The sequence below is a fragment of the Rhamphochromis longiceps genome, linkage group LG13 (genome assembly GCF_057381845.1).
Source record: "Rhamphochromis longiceps isolate RC_006_pf linkage group LG13, R_longiceps_female_GT1.1, whole genome shotgun sequence".
Taxonomy (NCBI): Eukaryota; Metazoa; Chordata; class Actinopteri; order Cichliformes; family Cichlidae; genus Rhamphochromis; species Rhamphochromis longiceps.
This window is the reverse complement of record NC_140569.1, coordinates 15159024-15177559: the sequence shown is the minus strand read 5'-3', so window position 1 is coordinate 15177559 and position 18536 is coordinate 15159024.

Below are 18536 nucleotides of genomic sequence, written 5' to 3'. Positions count from 1 at the left end.
TGATAGCAGTGCAGAAAGTGGCAAGACCCTGGCTAAAGCTTGGCCCAAAGTCTCCTGATAATAAAATAAAGTATGAATTAAACATATATTTTAAAAATTGTTCCACCCCCGGGGGCTGGCAGTCGCATAATCCCCTTCTGCTCTATTAAGACTCGGTGCCCGGCTCTTTCGTGTTGATAGAGACATCAAAGCCAACCAGCGCAGCGTCAAATGAGACAGGCAGCAGTCGCAGGGGCCCAACTGTAATTGGCTGAGCCGAGAAGGAGGGAGAGACTCTTGTAGATTAATAATGAATGTGCTGTGCTGGGCTGAGAGACCAGAGAGATGCCTCAGCTCTCCACAGGCACACAAGACTGAAGCGAACCAAGAGCCGTGACTTCAGCCAAGTTTGAGAGTCCAGCTCTTTGCTTCTGATTGCTACTCTCATCACTTAAACACTCCAGAAACTGCACCTGAAATATGAATCGAAATGTATTGCCTCATTTGAATGTCTTGAGGGCTGGCTCCTCAGAAAAAATGTTTGATTTCCCCCACATTACCATCTCTCAAGAGGTGAGGCACCAATGGAGAAGCAGGAGATTTGGAGGAATGTTTGCTTTGCATAACGTGAATGTGAATTTTCCTTCCGACATGTGGATTAAACAGTACATTATACATCCAGCAGAACAAAGATGGAAGATGATACAGCGTTTGCGGATATGATGTGGAAAAACTGAGGTGTTGGTTTGTTACAGTTAGAATCAGCTGGTAAAGACTCCCAAAGTTGGATAACTAGCCGTATTGATGGATGTGTTTATGCTTATCCTGAACCTAAGACTAATTAATTAAGAATAATTAAGAGATCTGTACACCTTGGTGCTAATTTTTCCAGGTGGTCACTTCCAGTATTGCAATGAAAATAGAAATCCCAGCTGCCCAAAAAATATTTGTCTCACATACCCGAGAAAAACTGATTTTAATCTATAGAAGTACAATCTTTTTACTACTTAGATAAAAGGTGTGTGTGTGTGTGTGTAAGTTGTTTGATTAAACTGAATATATTATCCTAATAGTATAAAGATGTTAATCTCAAATGTAGCTTAATGGCTTGATGTTAAGATCCTGGGTTGAACCCCATTTTGCCTTTAGAGCTGTCTTAAAGGTACAGTAAGTATTTTTTCAGGTTACGTGATAGAAAGAAGTGATTGCTGTACTCATAAATATGCATTGATTAGTGTATAATTACATCTTCTAACACATGATGTGTTCTCATAAACTCAGAATTAATCCATTAAAAGTAAGGCGTGGGCAGTAGTTTATTTTATTATAGTTTTATTATAGCCTATAATTTCAGGCTCAAGTTTCCAACGATGTTAAATCCACTTCAAGGAAGGTTTCACTGATGGCCACTAACAGTGTCAAAACACTGTGCACTTGAATTGTGAAGGGCAAGAAAACAGAATGCGGTTGACTCTGCAATTTACTGAGATCTAGTTGTGAGACTTTACACACTGTACCTTTAACTCTTTATAGCTTAGATTCAACAAGGTGCTGGAAAAAGTCTCCAGAGATTTTGGTCCGTATTGATAGCATCACGTAGTTGGTGCAGATTTGCCATAGGCATGTTCAAGAAATCACTGTGAGATGATTTGAGCTTTGTGGTCTTCTGCTGCTGTAGCCCATCCAAGTTTGACATCCTGTGCATTCAGATATGCTCCTATGCATACCTTGGTTGTATCAGGTGCCTTCCTTTTACCTCGAAGCAATCTGCCCGTTCCCCTGCGACCTCTGAAATCAACAAGGCATTTTCATTCATTTCAGAGAACTGCCATTCACGGAATATTTCCTCTTTTTTGGACCATTTTCTGTAAAATCTAGAGATGGTTGTGTGGGAAAATCCCAGCAGATCAGTGGTTTCTAAAATACTCATACCAGCACAGCTGGCGTCACTGACAATGCCACCTTAAATCATCTCTCTTCTCCATTCTGATGCTTGGTTTAAACTTCAGCAGGTCGTATTAACGATGTCTGCCTGCTGTTGCTGCCATGTGAGTCCCTGATTAGTTATTGCGATAACAAGCAGTTGAACAGATGTACCTAATTTATATTTTACTTCCTAGATTAGATAATTAGTGACTAATTAAGGAATTCATTCAGTGAACTTTGCTCTTCAGTACTCATTTTAACCAATAAAAATGGTGTACAATGGTGAATAAAAATGTTACAGGGAGGACCTAAAGAGAAAAGTCAGGAAAAAACAGCTTAAATCTCTGGGAGCTCTTGTGATAGACCCCAGAACCTGCAAAATGACAACCAGGTGAATACTTCTGCACCGAGATGTGTCTAAACGATGATACTGAATCAGAATTATACATCAAATGTTCATGAACCTTTTGGGGTTTTTTCAGGCTGTCACAATATTGACTCAATAAGACCGTGTATTATGTCTTTCTTTTTTTTAATTGACATTTAATTATATTTATTTTGTGGCATGTATGGCCTTCCACAGTCTAAGCCTCTAACTACTGTGAAAAAAGGGGGAGGTAAAGAAGCTAACACCAAAATACAGAGATTTAAGCATAGTATTATGATGAAATGACAGAGGGGAGGGTGGGGGTCAGTTTGGCCTACAAAGAGAAGTTAAGTCCAAGCTGGTAACCCCATTTCCCTTCCATCTGTTGGTAGCAGTTGTAGAGCATGGCTGCACTCACCAGGACCTGGCAACCCATCCCCCAAGCCCTCTTTCTCTGGCTGACTGCACAGCTGTGTTGCGTTTGGATTAGGCCAAGAATAAAACAGGAAGTAGAAATTAAACAAAAGCTTAAACACACACACACACACACACACACACACACAGGCGCTGTAAGTTACCAAAGACTCAGCAGCAGCACGAGTGACAGGCTATGGAAAGAATACACATACTCACACGTGTGGACCATCACAATCTCAAATACACACACACACACATATACATATATGTGTGTGTGTATATATGTATATTTATATGTACACAATGACTGCAGTATGAAAAAGTCACACACTGCCTCCAACAAACTAACATGAGCCCAGGCCAGACCACAAGCTCATGCTCACACCTATGGTCTGTCTGCATCCTTATTGCCTCTTCATGGTGGTCTGCTGTGAGTCGAAACTCCCCCAAATCTATCCTGTAAGTGCCAATATCAAAGTATTTTTTTCTTTCTCATGAGATGACACGTAAACAATATAAGCCCACATACATCGCGCAAATGGGTACGAATGAGATAAAGACAACATAAGTTGCTCCGATTACTTATGCATTCACTCTGATTATTATTCGAGCTGGCTCCCTTCTTCCATTTTTTTAATTAATCCGCCACATTAAAGCTGGAATCCCATCCAGCTTTTCTTTGAAAGGAGATTAAGACAAATATCACAACAGACACTGCATTCGTCAGCATATGATTAAACCTATATTGTCCTTTTTACTCGTTCAAAGTAGGGAAAGGGCCTTCCGAACACCATAAAACTCAATATATTTTTTTGTCATTATTTCTCTCGTTTGTGAACTTCTGCCGTCTCACTTTCAGCAAATCCTGTGCCTGGTTTCTCTTTTTTTCTTCTTCTTGTGAATGCCCCAAAATAGCCCCTCCGATAGCACACAGGAACTATGGTGAATGAGGAAGTGGAATTAGGAAGAAGAAGGAGACGTTTGGAAACATGTAGCTGTAGGAACGTATGGAGCAGCACGACTTAGCAGGAAACAGTGAAATCCATTAAAGTGCTTCTCGTCATGAGTTTGGACCAGCTGTTAATGAATATACGGTAAATGTTTTCAGATGTAATTTTTACTGTCAAGACCTGAGTCACCTAATGAGTCACACGAGCCCTGCTCTTGTGTGTCTGTGTGTGTCTGAGGGAGAGTTTTTGTTGACATGGATGTGCCAGCATGCTTTGTTAGCCTGTGTGTGTGTGTGTGTGTGTCTGTTTATGTGCGTCTTCATGAATAAGAGAAGCACATGGAAACACTTACTGTATTGCTGTCGCCACTGACCCCTCCCCCTTCCTTAAGATGCATACACACTCACACACACACTCATACTTATTTCTTCTGTGATCAATGAAGAGCACACATGTGTCCAGTGTACTGAATGAGAGTCAACATTCATAGCCTGCAGCAGAAAAAAAACATGAAAGGAAGCGTATCAGCTTTACCATGAGCTACACACACACACACAAATCCCTGCAACAGGAACTTGCATTGTGTGTCACTTAGGAACCCAGCAGTGAAAAGTGCTCGCGCTGCAGGGCTTCTTCATATATCTGTGTGAATTTGTGCATGTGAAACTGTGCGTTCGTACGCCAGAGTATATGCATATATCAAACTTTACTTTGACAGGCTCTGTTCTCTACCTGACTTTTACCCTGAAATCTTAGAGCAGGCGCAATCCTTCCCCCGAGCCTCATCCTTGCTCTTTTCTCTCTCTCCATCTAGTGTCATCAGGAGGGTAATATGAGGCATATGGCTGCTGATGACAGTCCCTAATCCTCACGCTGATAACTGATAGTTACTCGCACGCTCCTCATCCCCATCTCATCCTTATACACCAAGAACAAGGGAGGGAGATGCAAGCACGTCTGCCGATACTCTTTGCTCAGCCTCACCGTCTCTCCACTCTGTGTCTCTCCCAGCTGAGAGTCATTATCTGAAATGACTGATGTGAGAAGGGCTGATGGACAAGAGCGATATTAGTGTTTGTGCTGGAGAGTGAAAGTTGGAAATGGTGCTTCAGAGTTCAGACTTTCGGAGTTCCAGAGAAGAGAAACTGCTTCACGGTACATGAGATATGCGGGGGAGGGGGTATGTAAATACTGTACATCTTGACAGGTTGTAATGATGTAGTGGAAACCCTGACACCCACAAGCTCTAATAGTTTGTAAAGGTCTCTCGATAATAAACACACTCTCTACAAACACAGATGTATATGAATATGCAAAATCTTTAGGGAAAGGACCGTAAACTTTCTGGTTTCCATTGCCGAACGGTGATCACTCATCTTCCAGCTGGCTTCATCTGCACACAGGTAAACAGTCCATGTGCAGAGCACTGGCTCTATTACAGTGTCAAAACCTCAAGCTATGTTTTGACAACATTAACAACTGCACTGTAAGCATGCACCAAACAGGAAATCTGGGCCCAGATTTTTTAAATCCATTTTCTGGATATGCACTGGCTACAATGAAATCCCCAAACAGTAGTTGGTGCCAACAATGGCCATCAGATGATAGCCAATGGCGTATTAGGCTGCTAAAAAAATGTTTAATTAGATATTAATGATGCAAATTATAAAACCAGCAAACTGTCCCACTGCAAGACAGATGCAGAATTAGTGGTTACCCCCACTTCCACACTTGATTTTTGTCTTCATTGGTTCTGTAGCGTAGCAGTTTACAAAGTCAGTCTCCATAGACTTCCATGTTAAAATGGCCAACTCCATGGCATTAAAAAGCATTTTTACACCCTGCCAGAAAATATAGCTTTCACATCTATGGATAACTTTCCCCTTTATAACAATACTGAGTGGGGTCAAATAAATGCTATAACTCATTCACCTGGTTAGTTATGCTAGGAGCATGACCACATTAACTGGCAGCTGATCAGTAAAATCAGTGTCTGCTAAGCCTCACCTTCACTACTTCCAATCATTAAACTGCACCTCTTCCCTGTGTGTGCCTTTTGGAGCATTTTTAATAATCTGACTAATATTACAGCTTCATCCGAGGTATAGACCATCACAGAAGTTGGTGCTTCAGTTTTGATCAATTAAATTCTAGTGATGATGATGTAATGATAGTTAAACTTACTTAAGTATACTTTCTATACTCGGACAGCAAAAAACAAATCTCCATGTGTGGTGTATGTACCCTCCATCCCCCATCTAACCCCCAAGTGTTTCCCCAGTCAATTTATATTTACAGCATAGAGGGAGGGAACCCACTGGCAAAACTGGCAATATTTGCATTTACTTGAGCGATAGGGTCTTCTGAGAGTTAGAGGCCTGCAAAAAGTCACGTCACATGACTGCACATTCCTTGAAACTTTATTGTTAAATGTTCTGGTGAATAAGTTTCTACGCAAATACAATTCTTTTTTCTCTTTACCAAGAACATGCTGTTGTTTCATGGGTGTATCTGAGTTTAACCATCTGTAACAGTTGTCTCACGACTCCTCCAGCAAAAAAGGCTCCTCTGTGCACTCCATCCTCCCCATCGAACTGGCAAAATGGTATGGCTGCTTGTGTGTGTTTGTGCGTCTGTATGTTTGAATGTGTACACTTATCTTCAGTGTGTGACTTTTATTTGAACTGTGAAGCACTTTGTAGCTGTGTGTTTTGAAATGTGATATATAAATACAGTTATTATTATTATTATTATTATTATTATTATTATTATTATTAATATTATTGCTCCTGTCTAAAAAAAGTAATTGCCTCCTAAACCCAATAACTGATCGTGCCACCCCATCATTCACATCACCCTGGAGCAATTTTGTGTGTTTTTCTTTGCTGAATTGTTTTTATTAAGACTTTGACTTAGGCCACTCCAAAAAAAGTCATTCAGAGGTGAACTTGGTGGTGTGTTTTGGATCATTGTCCTGCTGCAGTACCCAAATGCGCTTAAGTTTCAGGGCACAAAATGATGGAGAGACAGTCCTCTTCAGGATTTTCTGGTAGTGAGCAGAATTCATGGTTAGTCCTCCGGATCCTGAAGCAGCAAAGCAGCCCCAGACAATGACACCACCACCACCATGTTTGACTGTTGGTATGATGTTCTTTTCTAAATGCTGTGTTAGTTTTACACAAGATGTAACGGGATGCTAGCCATTTAAAAAGTTAAACTTGTATCTCCACAGTCCACAGAAAATTTTCTCAAAAGTTTCAGTGATTATCAAGATGCTTTAGTAAAAATATTTCCTTGGAATGTGAAACATGTACCGGTAAGTGGGGCAATTGTGTAAAAAAATAAATACATTTTTCTAAAAGTGCAATTCGTTTTTAGATAAAAAAAATAACATCCCATTTAATATCAGAGTCAATTATCGGTGAACCTTACTACCCAAGCTGTGATTTCATGCAGATATGGTTTAAAATGCCAAAAGTAACACTTCAAAGCATGATCCAGTCCATGTATGCTAAAAGGACAGCCATAAACATAAGAAAGTGGTCACAGCACCACACAGAAAGCCAGTTTCCTTTTAGACGATGGTATCGGTGGTTGTTTTTCAGAACATCTTTTACAGCGGCAAATATCTTGTGTAAACCAAAAGTTCCCTTTTTCTAATCTGTTGCAGCTTGGTATGCATTTATTTAAACGTTCTGACATACCTGTAAACTACTCGCCTGCCAGTGTTTACGAGGGAAGTTATTTTCATCGTATTGGATGATACCTCTAGAGGAGCCGTGAGCAATGGAAATTTCTAGTGTGAGTGTGTGTGTGTCTACGTGCTTGTATGTACAAACAAGTGACATACTTTCTGGAGGCCTAGTGGGTGTCAGTCACGGGAGTGGGTTAAGCGTGGTCCATCCTCTCATTTAGAGTCTGCCAGTCAGCCAGCTACTCAACCAGCCCTGAAACCAGCAAGCCAGAGCTTTTTAAAGGGTCTGTGATTTGACAGAATCCCGTGGGGGGAGATGCAGGGGATTAGGATTAGCAGCTGTTTCCCCTCAAACAGTAGAGAAGATACGCTATAGCTACGCCACGCTGATGGCAAATTAATAGATGAATAGAACATGCGTGCGTCGTCTCAGATAAAGTGCTAAAGCTCCTCGCTTCATAAATAGTGTGGAAGGTGTCCTTTTTTTGAACCCGGCCGTGTGGATCTGCTGTCTCACACACACACTCAGTGAGTAGCAGGGAGGGAAGCAAAGGCATATTGTGGCCGTGAGAAAGGTTTAAAACATCATCACTTTAATCTGGGAGCACAAAGCCAGCTACAGATTATTCTTCTGCCTCTCAAACGATTCTGCAGCAGATCCGGTTTAGATGACCCCCGCTAACACCCTCAGAGACAGGGGCTTTTAACCCCAAACAAACACTGATAGCGTGGCAGCCATCAAATGAGAACACACACCAAGCACACACACACATCATCCACATCTATGGCATGTGCATTGGCTGTACCCATCCACAGCTTCCAGAGACAACACACATAGTACATACTGAGGGCTGCGCACAATGATAAATAAACACACAGGCTTATGCCAGTTCCACTTGCATTCATTTCAGGCTATTAAGCAAGACAGGAAACTGTTGCATATCTATAAGGTAAAAATGACACAACTGCTGGTGTGAAGAGAAAGACACACAATGTGGCTTTCCCGTAGACCACAAACACTACCTGAAGTAAGAATGGCACTGCTGTAACATTATGCATGCATGTGCAAACTGAGTAGGTCATTTTGGACTTTTGTTACATGCTGACACACACGATTTCTTACTCAATTTCTTTTCAACTTGAGCACCAACCACACAATTAGCTCCCTGGAAGTTAATGACTGGTCTTCTCCATTGCTTTTAAAAACACCAGAAGGCCAAGAAATCAAATTTTCCCTGCATATTTGTCCAAATATTGAACTATTTCAGCTCACAAGATTGGCATGCTCTGTATAATTTACAATATTTTTTCTTCTTAAAAAGCCACCTCATTCATGTTTAATGGGAAATATGCATTATTGAAGTCGTATCTACACTGAACTGGAGGTTAACCTTTGCTAACGAGAGACAGATGCAGCGCAAGTGGGAATGGAGAGAGGGAGAGAGCGAGATACGAGAGAGGAAAAGGACATAAAAGTGGAGTAAATTTGACGGCGGTTCACCACAATACACTGGAGACATGAGGGATGAGTCAGAGAGAAGATGGCCGTGTCAAAGAAAATTACAAAAACAGAAGAAACAAAGGGGGATTTTAATGCACAAGTAGCATTCTGTTTGAACTTGGCCCTTGATTTTGAACCCGGAGAACAAAGTTATGACGATGTAATCGTATCTGAGTCAGAGACAGCTTTTTTCTTTTGCTCAGCGCTTCAGTGGGGCTTAAACTAATTGGTTTGAACCTCTTCCTTTTGTATTTAGTCCATCTGTGTCTTCATGTACACCAGACCTACCAGATTTTTTTTTTTCACACTTTACAATTGCAAAGCAACCCGCTGAAACCACATGATCAAGAATGTCCCCACGCCCTTAAATAACGGTTACATGCCCGTGTATGTGTGTGTGTACGTGTGTGTGAAAGAAAGAGAGAAAGAGGTAAAGAGGTAAAGAGAGTGAGAGCACGCCCTGATGTTTCCTGTCTCCAAATAAAGCTTACACGTTCACATGCATGCATGCATGCATGCAGCAGTATAATGCATGTGTGTGCACAAGCGAGCCTATCAGAAAGAGCCTTTTTTTCCACGAGGAAAACAGGCGATATGAAAATCAGCTGCAAGCTGCTGTGCTCATTGTGTTAAACCACCAACATGTTTAATAAATGTCAGTACAATGAAATAGATCAAGGCCGCAGAGTCACCGAGACCACGTATGACACTGCCAATTCCAGGTGGGTGGGTTTAAATCAAGATAAGATGACACATCGTGCAGCCATTTGTTCTGCAACACGGAAACTTTTTTTCTCTTGTTTCCAAATTTAATGGAACACATGACACTAGTGATGGCTTATATGACCTGACGCAATGGCGGAGATGTAAACACACAATTTCGGTGTCACAATAAACGCTATACCACGTGCTGGATGAGTTCAACCGTGACAAGAGACTTCCATCAGATAGAAAACTGACAAATTGCTGAGGTTTCATGTCTGTTCACTTCCTCTGTGATTTCTCGAGAGAGAGAGAAAAAGATGGTGTGGGGTGGGGTAGGGTGGGAGGACGGAGGCAAAGAGAAAGTGTGAGTGTTTGTGCGCATGTATGAGTGCAGCCCTATCTGTACTCGAACACTCACCACTACCACAAATAAGTGAGCGTGATTCATCACTTCCTTCCTATTAAGCATGAATAGTGTGAGAGCAGAGGGTGTAAACTAAAAACTACAGTTCAGAGCACTGGTCTCTCCACCTTTTCGCATGCATGCATGCTTGTAAGCGTTGAGCACAGCGCTCTGTGGACAGCTGGACTTGTTGTGTTACTGCACGCCTCCACCCACTGCATCACACCTGACTTTTACTCACACTTAAATCCAATCTGAGAACCTGCAGCAAGGCGGCTCTTCTGATCATCAAGTTTAGTTTCTTTCTATGGTAAAGTGTGAAGCTTTGTGTGTTTGCACGTGTGTGTGTGTGTGTGTGTGTGTGTGTGTGTGTGTGTGTGTGTGTGTGTGTGTGTGTGTGTGTGTGTGTGTGTATCTGTGCGCAGTGTGTGCTGCGTTTGAGATGGCCTCCAAAAAAAAGCTCTGCTCTCGACCTCTGGTGCCATCTGCCAGTGACAGGGCAGAAATGCAAATCAGATACAGTCAGATAATACACCAGGCTCACTCCTTCCATTAGAGCAGCCTACAGAAATAAACTAGGTCAGACATACCAGCAGCCAGCTGTGTGCGTGTGTGTGTGTGTGTAATAAAGCACATGCGCCTCTCTTTGTGTGGGGAGACAGCTAAGTGTGTGTGTGTGTGTGTGTGTGTGTGTGTGTGTGTGTGTGTGTGTGTGTGTTGGGGGGATGGGTTTTTTTAGCATCGAGGGTGCATGATATTCTTACTTATGATATTGCACACTTAACAGTCAAACGTAACATACAGACATACAGCATCTCATCCAGTCAGCACTCCTTTTTAAGATTTCAGACTGAGGAGCACTTCTAGGCTGTGTGACAGGGCAAAGGAGCTGGGTGACAAATACAGGCTCTTATCTGAGGCTGAAATTAGACCACAGCCAGAGCGCAACTGATAGGGAGCGTATCAAACTCTCGAAAACGAACCTCCCGGGAGGGTGATGCAACGCAGTGGCAACGCTGGCGTAATGCAGACAGATGCGTCCTCCTCTCTCCTATCGCTGCGACGCCTCTGAATTATGAATGAGGCCCCATGCACCTCTTCGGTGCAAAAGGCTTCGTGTCTTCGTGCTCACAGTTTACCGTTTGTTTTTTCTAATGCCTTACGCTCATGCGCACCGTGTTAGCTGTGCTAAAAAAATCTTAAATAAAGGTTAACGCAGTGTTTGAGAGGCGTTTTTTTTTAATCCCCTTTGTCTGAGTGTAGTCACACTGTGCACAAAGCAGATGGCTGATATGTGCTGAGCTAAGACAATTAGATTGTCTGGTATTGCATTCGAGGAGCTGAACTGATATATGCTTTAGAAGGATACAGCAATTTTCTTTCCTTCTTTTTCTTGAAAATACACATTTGTAGCATCAGAAATCCATTTGCTAATAAGGCCACTTACATGTAAATCTTAGTTTAATTACCCCAAATACTCGCTCGCTGTAGACGTCTATAAATGCAGCCGATCACAAGTTTTAGATCTGCTACAGTCAAGTTTCTTTTCCTCTTTCTAATATGATAAACATGGAGCAATATGAGCTGAATAATAAATGACTGCATGCCTTTCAGAATCATTTCAAACACGGGCCTTCTATTTATAGATGCTCAAACATTTCCTTCTCCAGCTAACTTTCTCTGTTTTCTTTCTTCCTTCAACTGATTTCAAGCACAGATTGTAAGTTCGGTCACAAGGGAGGGTCAATGATTCTCATTTCCTGCAGTTTGGTCCTCTTTAACAAAATGACTCTCCACTCCCTGAATTCTCTGAAGTTCCTCTGAGATATCTGCAGCTGCCTTTGTGTGTCTCTGTGTTTGTGTACACGAGTCTGCAACTGCTTCCCCTGTAGTTCACGATGTGCATGTGTCAGGGGTCTGTAGGCATGTGAGCGTGGTGCTTGCAAAGGACAAAAAAGGTGACATGAGATGAGGAAGGTTAATATTTTCCAGGATATAGGGTGGGAGGTGATAGACTGGTGTGTTCATGCAGTGTGTGTTTCATAACACATTTATCTGTACTTTCTGCGTGGGTGAAGAAGAAAAGTTTCATGTATGAATATGTTCTCAGAAAGTGGATTATTTTCTCTGAAGTGAATGAGATACATGAGGTTTGTTCGCTGTTTGTATTTATTAAACTATCTGAAAGGGTTGAGTGCACACGTGGGAGAACATCAGGTGAAAGGCCGGGGTCAAAAATGGCTTGGTTGCTGCAATCAATAAAAGATGTCTTATCAGTATAAGAAAAAAACAACAACAACAACAACAACAACAAAAAACTGATCTCTGTTTCTGTATACAGATTTGATGCATGAACACTACAGGTCACAAAGTTATTTACATCTCCATTTTTTCAGTTACTTAAATGCATGTTCTGTAATGTCTCTGTGTCTTTATTAGGTATACCTCAACCACTCATTAGTCAGCCATGAGTATTTCAGAAACTGCTCATCTGCTGGGACTTTCTCACAACCATCTCTGAGGTTTACAGAAAATGGTCCGAAAAATGAATCTGATGCAGAAGCGCTCCAAAGCTGCATTCTATCTGAGGACCACCAGATGGCGATAACTATGATTGCAAAAAGACTTCCGGTCCTGTAAATGTCTGTGGGAAAACAGCTTTGTGACTTGACCTCTGTAAACCCTTTCCTGCTGATCCTATGAGCTTAGTCACTCATTTTGAGTCATACTGAATACAGTGAATAAGTTTTGCAAATCTTGGTCATGTCATCATACTATCATGTTCGTATGTTGCTTATACTCAACAAGACATGTGGACCAGTCTTCATGAAACATTGCACAAACATTGCCTGTATGGCATAGACGAATATTTTATACAAATCATCCATCCATCCATCCATCCTCATCCGCTTTGTCCGGGGCCGGGTCGCGGGGGCAGCAGCCTAAGCAAAGAGGCCCAGACCTCCCTCTCCCCAGCCACCTCCTCCAGCTTATCCGGGGGAATACCAAGGCGTTCCCCAGGCCAGCCGAGAGATATAATCTCTCCAGCGTGTCCTGGGTCTGCCCCGGGGCCTCCTCCCGGTGGGACATGCCTGGAACACCTCACCCAGGAGGCGCCCAGGGGGCATCCTTGTCAGATGCCCGAACCACCTCAGCTGGCTCCTTTCGATGTGGAGCAGCAGCTGCTCTACTCTGAGCCCCTCCCGGATGGCCGAACCTCTCACCCTATGGGGCAGGGATAGCTCAGTAGGTAGAGTGGTTGCCCCATGATCGGAAGGTCGGGGGTTCGATTCCCCTTAACAGCTACCCTGAGGTACCCCTGAGCAAGGTACCGTCCCTACACACTGCTCCCCGGGCGCCCAATGGCTGCCCACTGCTTCACTGAGTGAATGGGTTAAATGCAGAGAGCAATTTCCCCACGGGGCTCAATAAAGTACAATAATGTACACACCTTCTTCTTCTTCTTCTTCTTCTTCTTCTTCTTCTTCTATCTCTAAGGGAGAGGCCAGCCACCCTTCGGAGGAAGCTCATTTCTGCCGCTTGTATCCGTGATCTCGTTCTTTCGGTCACTACCCACAGCTCGTGGCCATAGGTGAGGGTAGGGACGTAGACCGACCGGTAAATTGAGAGCTTCGCTTTTACACTCAGCTCCCTCTTCACCACGACGGACCGGTGCAGCGTCCGCATTACTGTAGCTGCAGCCCCAATCCGTCTGTCGATCTCCGGCTCCCTTCTCCCATCACTCGCGAACAAGACCCCGAGATACTTGAACTCCTCCACTTGGGGCAGGAACTCATCCCCGACCTGGAGTGGGCACTCCACCCTTTTCCGGCTGAGAACCATGGCCTCAGATTTGGAGGTGCTGATCCTCATTCCCGCTGCTTCACACTCGGCTGCGAACCGTTCCAGTGCGAGCTGGAGGCCCTCACCCGATGAAGCCAACAGAACCACATCATCTGCAAAAATCAGAGATGAGATTCTGAGGCCACCAAAGCGAAAGCCCTCCGCCACTTGGCTGCGTCTAGAAATCCTGTCCATAAAAATTATGAACAGAACCGGTGACAAAGGGCAGCCCTGGCGGAGCCCATCACCCACCGGGAACGAGTCCGACTTATTGCCGGCAATGCGAACCAAGCTCTTGCAACGGTTGTATAGGGATCGAATGGCCCGTAGCAATGGGCCAGACACCCCATATTCCCGCAACACCTCCCACAGGACACCCCGAGGGACACGGTCGAATGCCTTCTCCAAGTCCACAAAACACATGTAGACTGGTTGGGCAAACTCCCATGCACCCTCAAGTATCCTGGAGAGGATAAAGAGCTGGTCCAGTGTTCCGCGACCAGGACGGAAACCGCATTGTTCCTCCTGTATCCGAGGTTCGACTAACGGACGAACTCTCCTTTCCAGCACCCTGGCATAGACTTTCCCAGGGAGGCTGAGGAGTGTGATCCCCCTGTAGTTGGAACACACCCTCCGGTCCCCTTTCTTAAAGATGGGGACCACCACCCCGGTCTGCCAGTCCACAGGTACTGCCCCTGATCTCCACGCAACATTGCAGAGGCATGTCAACCAGGACAGCCCTACAACGTCCAGAGCCTTCAGGAACTCGGGGCGGACCTCATCAACACCAGGGGCTCTGCCACCAAGGAGTTGTTTAACTGCCTCAGTGACCTCGCCCCCGGAAATTGGCGGGTCATTCCCCTCATCCCCAGACTCTGCTTCCTCCTCGGAAGACGTGTCAGTGGGATTAAGGAGGTCCTCGAAGTATTCCTTCCACCGCCTGACAATTTTCTCAGTCGACGTCAGCAGCGCTCCGCCAGCACTATACACAGTGCAGGTAGAGCACCGCTTTCCCCTCCTGAGACGTCTGACGGTTTGCCAGAATCTCTTCGAGGCAGTCCGAAAGTCTTTTTCCATGGCCTCTCCGAACTCCTCCCACACCCGAGTTTTTGCTTCAGCCACTGCCCGAGCCGCATTCCGCTTGGCCTGTCGATACCTGTTGGCTGCCTCCGGAGTCCCACAGGCTAACCAAGCCCGATAGGACTCCTTCAGCCTAGTGGCTCCCTTCACCTCTGGTGTCCACCATTTGGTTCGGGGATTACCACCACGGCAGGCACCAACCACCTTGCGGCCGCAGCTCAATGCAGCAGCTTCGGCAATGGAGACGCTGAACATGGTCCATTCGGACTCAATGTCCCCAGTCTCCCTCGGAATGCTGTTGAAGCTCTGCCGGAGGTGTGCGTTGAAGATCTCGCGGACTGGGGCCTTTGCTAGACGTTCCCAGCACACCCTCACTACGCGTTTAGGTGCACCAGGTCTGTCCAGCGTCTTCCCCCGCCACCTGATCCAACTCACCACCAGGTGGTGATCAGTTGACAGCTCAGCCCCTCTCTTTACCCGAGTGTCCAGAACATATGGTCGCAGGTCTGCTGATACGATTACAAAATCGATCATCGACCTACGGCCTAGAGCGTCCTGGTGCCACGTGCACTTATGGACACTCTTATGTTCGAACAGGGTGTTCGTTATGGCCAAACTGTGATTAGCACAGAAGTCCAATAACAGAGCACCGCTCGGGTTCAGATCAGGGAGGCCGTTCCTCCCAATCACGCCCCTCCAGGTCTCGCTGTCGTTACCCACGTGAGCATTGAAGTCTCCCAGCAGGACAACAGAGTCTCCAGGTGGAGCACCCTCCAGCACCCCCCCCCCAGGGACTCTAAGAAGGCTGGGTACTCTGAACTGCCACTCGGCGCATAAGCGCAGATGACAGTCAGGACCCGTTCCCCGACCCTAAGGCGCAGGGAACAAACCCTCTCGTCCACCGGGAAAAACCCCAACGTACCGGCAGCAAGCCGAGGGGATATTAGGATACCCACCCCAGCCCGCCGCCTCTCACAAAGGGCAACTCCAGACTGAGACAGAGTCCAGCCCCTCTCCAGGAGACTGGTTCCAGAGCCCAAGCCATGTGTAGAGGTGAGCCCGACTATATCTAGCCGGTACCTCTCAACCTCACGCACTAACTCAGGCTCCTTCCCCACCAGAGAGGTGACATTCCATGTCCCTATTGCCAGTCTTGGCAGCCGGGGGTCAGTCCGCCAGGGCCTCCGCTCCTGGCCGCCACCCGGGCCTCCGCTCCTGGCCGCCACCCGGCACACAATGCACCCGACCCCTATGGCGCCTCCTGCGGGTGGTGGGCCTGCGGGAGGATGGGCCCATGTCTCCTCTTCGGGCTGTGCCCGGCCGGGCCCCATGGACTAAGGCCCGGCCACCAGACGCTCGCCCTCGGGCACCCTCCCCGGGCCTGGCTCCAGGGCGAGGCCCCGGTAACCCTATCCCGGGCAGGGTAAACTGTTCCCTCGGTTTCCTTTTCATAAGGGTCTTATGAATATACAAATCACACAGTTGTATATATATTTGTACATTTGTTACTTCAATATAGCCCCAAATGGAATGTCAGATTAGAATGGTGTGTTACAATATCTCATAGCATTGTACTAGAATGATTATACTATATGTATATAGCATATGTACATACATACATACATACATACATACATACATACATACATACATGTATGTATGTATGTTCCTTGAAGGTTTGTTGGTGTTTCAAAACAGACGACAAAATCACACATTGGCTAATGAGCAGTCATTAGCTAGTGGGTCTGCAGTTTCACAGTCAGACCCACCCTTCCTTGTCAGATTTTTTTTCTCTGTTGCACTGTCTATAGCTACAACCAAGGTATGCAGAAGAGCATCTATCAATGCTCAACACACTGAACGTATGTGTCACTCCTGTCAGCTGAGAAGAGAGAACTGAAGCTAAAGTTTGCACAGGCTCATCAAAACTGGACAACAGAGCATCGACAAAAATGTTGCCTGGTCTGATGAGTCTTAAATGCAAAATTTGTTGTAAAGTACAGATACATCAGGACTTGCAGTTCAGACTATGGGGTTTTCTATGGAGGATTATTAGCGACCATTTCCATCCCTTTATAGTGGTTTCCAGTGTTGGGTAAGTTACTTTAAAATAGTAACTTAGTTACATTACTAGTTACTTCTCTCAAAAGTAACTCAGTTACTTCAAGTTACTCGTTACTTTCAAAGTAACTAGTTACTAGGGAAAGTAACTTTGGTTTTACTCAGAATTCTCTTGTTAATGTGTTTCTTCCATAACTTTGCCAGTCTTCTAGCTTGCTTACTTGCCACAAGTGCACTGTGCCACCTACCAATAGAAAGGAAAAGATAATGTGCATATTTCCACGAGAGAAATCCCACGCCTGGACCGTCATTGACTGCTGCCATGATTCTAGCCTACGTCACAGCGTCATGTGCGTCTTTTACATCCAACACAAAAACTGCAGTCGTGGTGCTTTCGATTGTACTAAGAACTCGGAAATTCTGCCTTCTGAATAGGAAGATGTAGGTAACACCAGACTGCAGATGAGCTGCATACAGGGCTGGACTGGGACAAAAAAATCGTCCTGGGCATTTTGACTAGAGACCGGCCCACCATTATAGGAAAAACCATAAAGCCTTTGAATGAAAACAAACGCTGTTGTGACAGTGATGTGCACTGTTTTGATGGTACATATGCATCAATCTATCAATCGTTTGTTGTAAGATTCAGATAATTGTTTTTTAAAAGCGAGACATTTTAAATGAGAATAAGAAAGAAAAGTATTTCTTTGTGCCCCCCTTTCCCTGTTAATGCCCTACCTGCCCCCCTGGCAACACTTTGCTAGATCCGCACCTGCACAGTTACCAGCTGTCAGCTACCTAAAAAAGGATCCTGGGGTTATTTGTCTCTCAGAAACAGTTCATAACTTCCCTTCAACTCATTCATGTCACCTAAAAGGTTAACCTGTTTTTCCATCACCTGTTCAGCTCTGATGATTCAGTAAGGACATCTCCTGGTTTCATCTTCATGTTTCCCTCTCACCACATATCCAAACCGACATCCTGACCAGCAGCTTTTTTGCAGCTGTGGCTCCAGCAAACATCAGCTGATACTAGAAATTAATATTAAATAAATTCTAACAATAGCTGATCAAGCTTAAACGTGCTGCTGTTGTTTAGCGCGACATCCGCTGGTTTCCTCTTTCGGCGCAAAGTGGGCGATAAACAAACAAGAGAGAAAAGCTGATCATTGATCAGTTTCATGATTGAAGTAGAAACAGGAGAAGGAGGGGCACAGGATGAGAGAAGAAGAGGCAGCTGTGCAGTAAAGACACAGAATAACTCCAGCTTTGTGCCTTTTTCATTGTAGCTGAATTACGGGACAAACTGTTCCTTTTCACCTCAATAAGAAACGCCTAATATTTTCTCTGAATACCAGACGGGACGGTTGGCAACTCTAATAACTTATGAACAAAATAAAGTTCAACATCATTAACTTCATAGCACCCACCCAGCTGTATAGAAACTCCGTCATGCTAGCTAGCACGCAGTACGGAAAAAGTCAGAATAACGAAAATAAACTCCACCTAAACTTGGTTCATATCTGACCCAGAGAGACTGCAGGTCATAACTTCTTACCTGAAGTTCAGTTCACACTTGGACCGGCGGCCGCCTCGGGTCTCTTTTCCTTC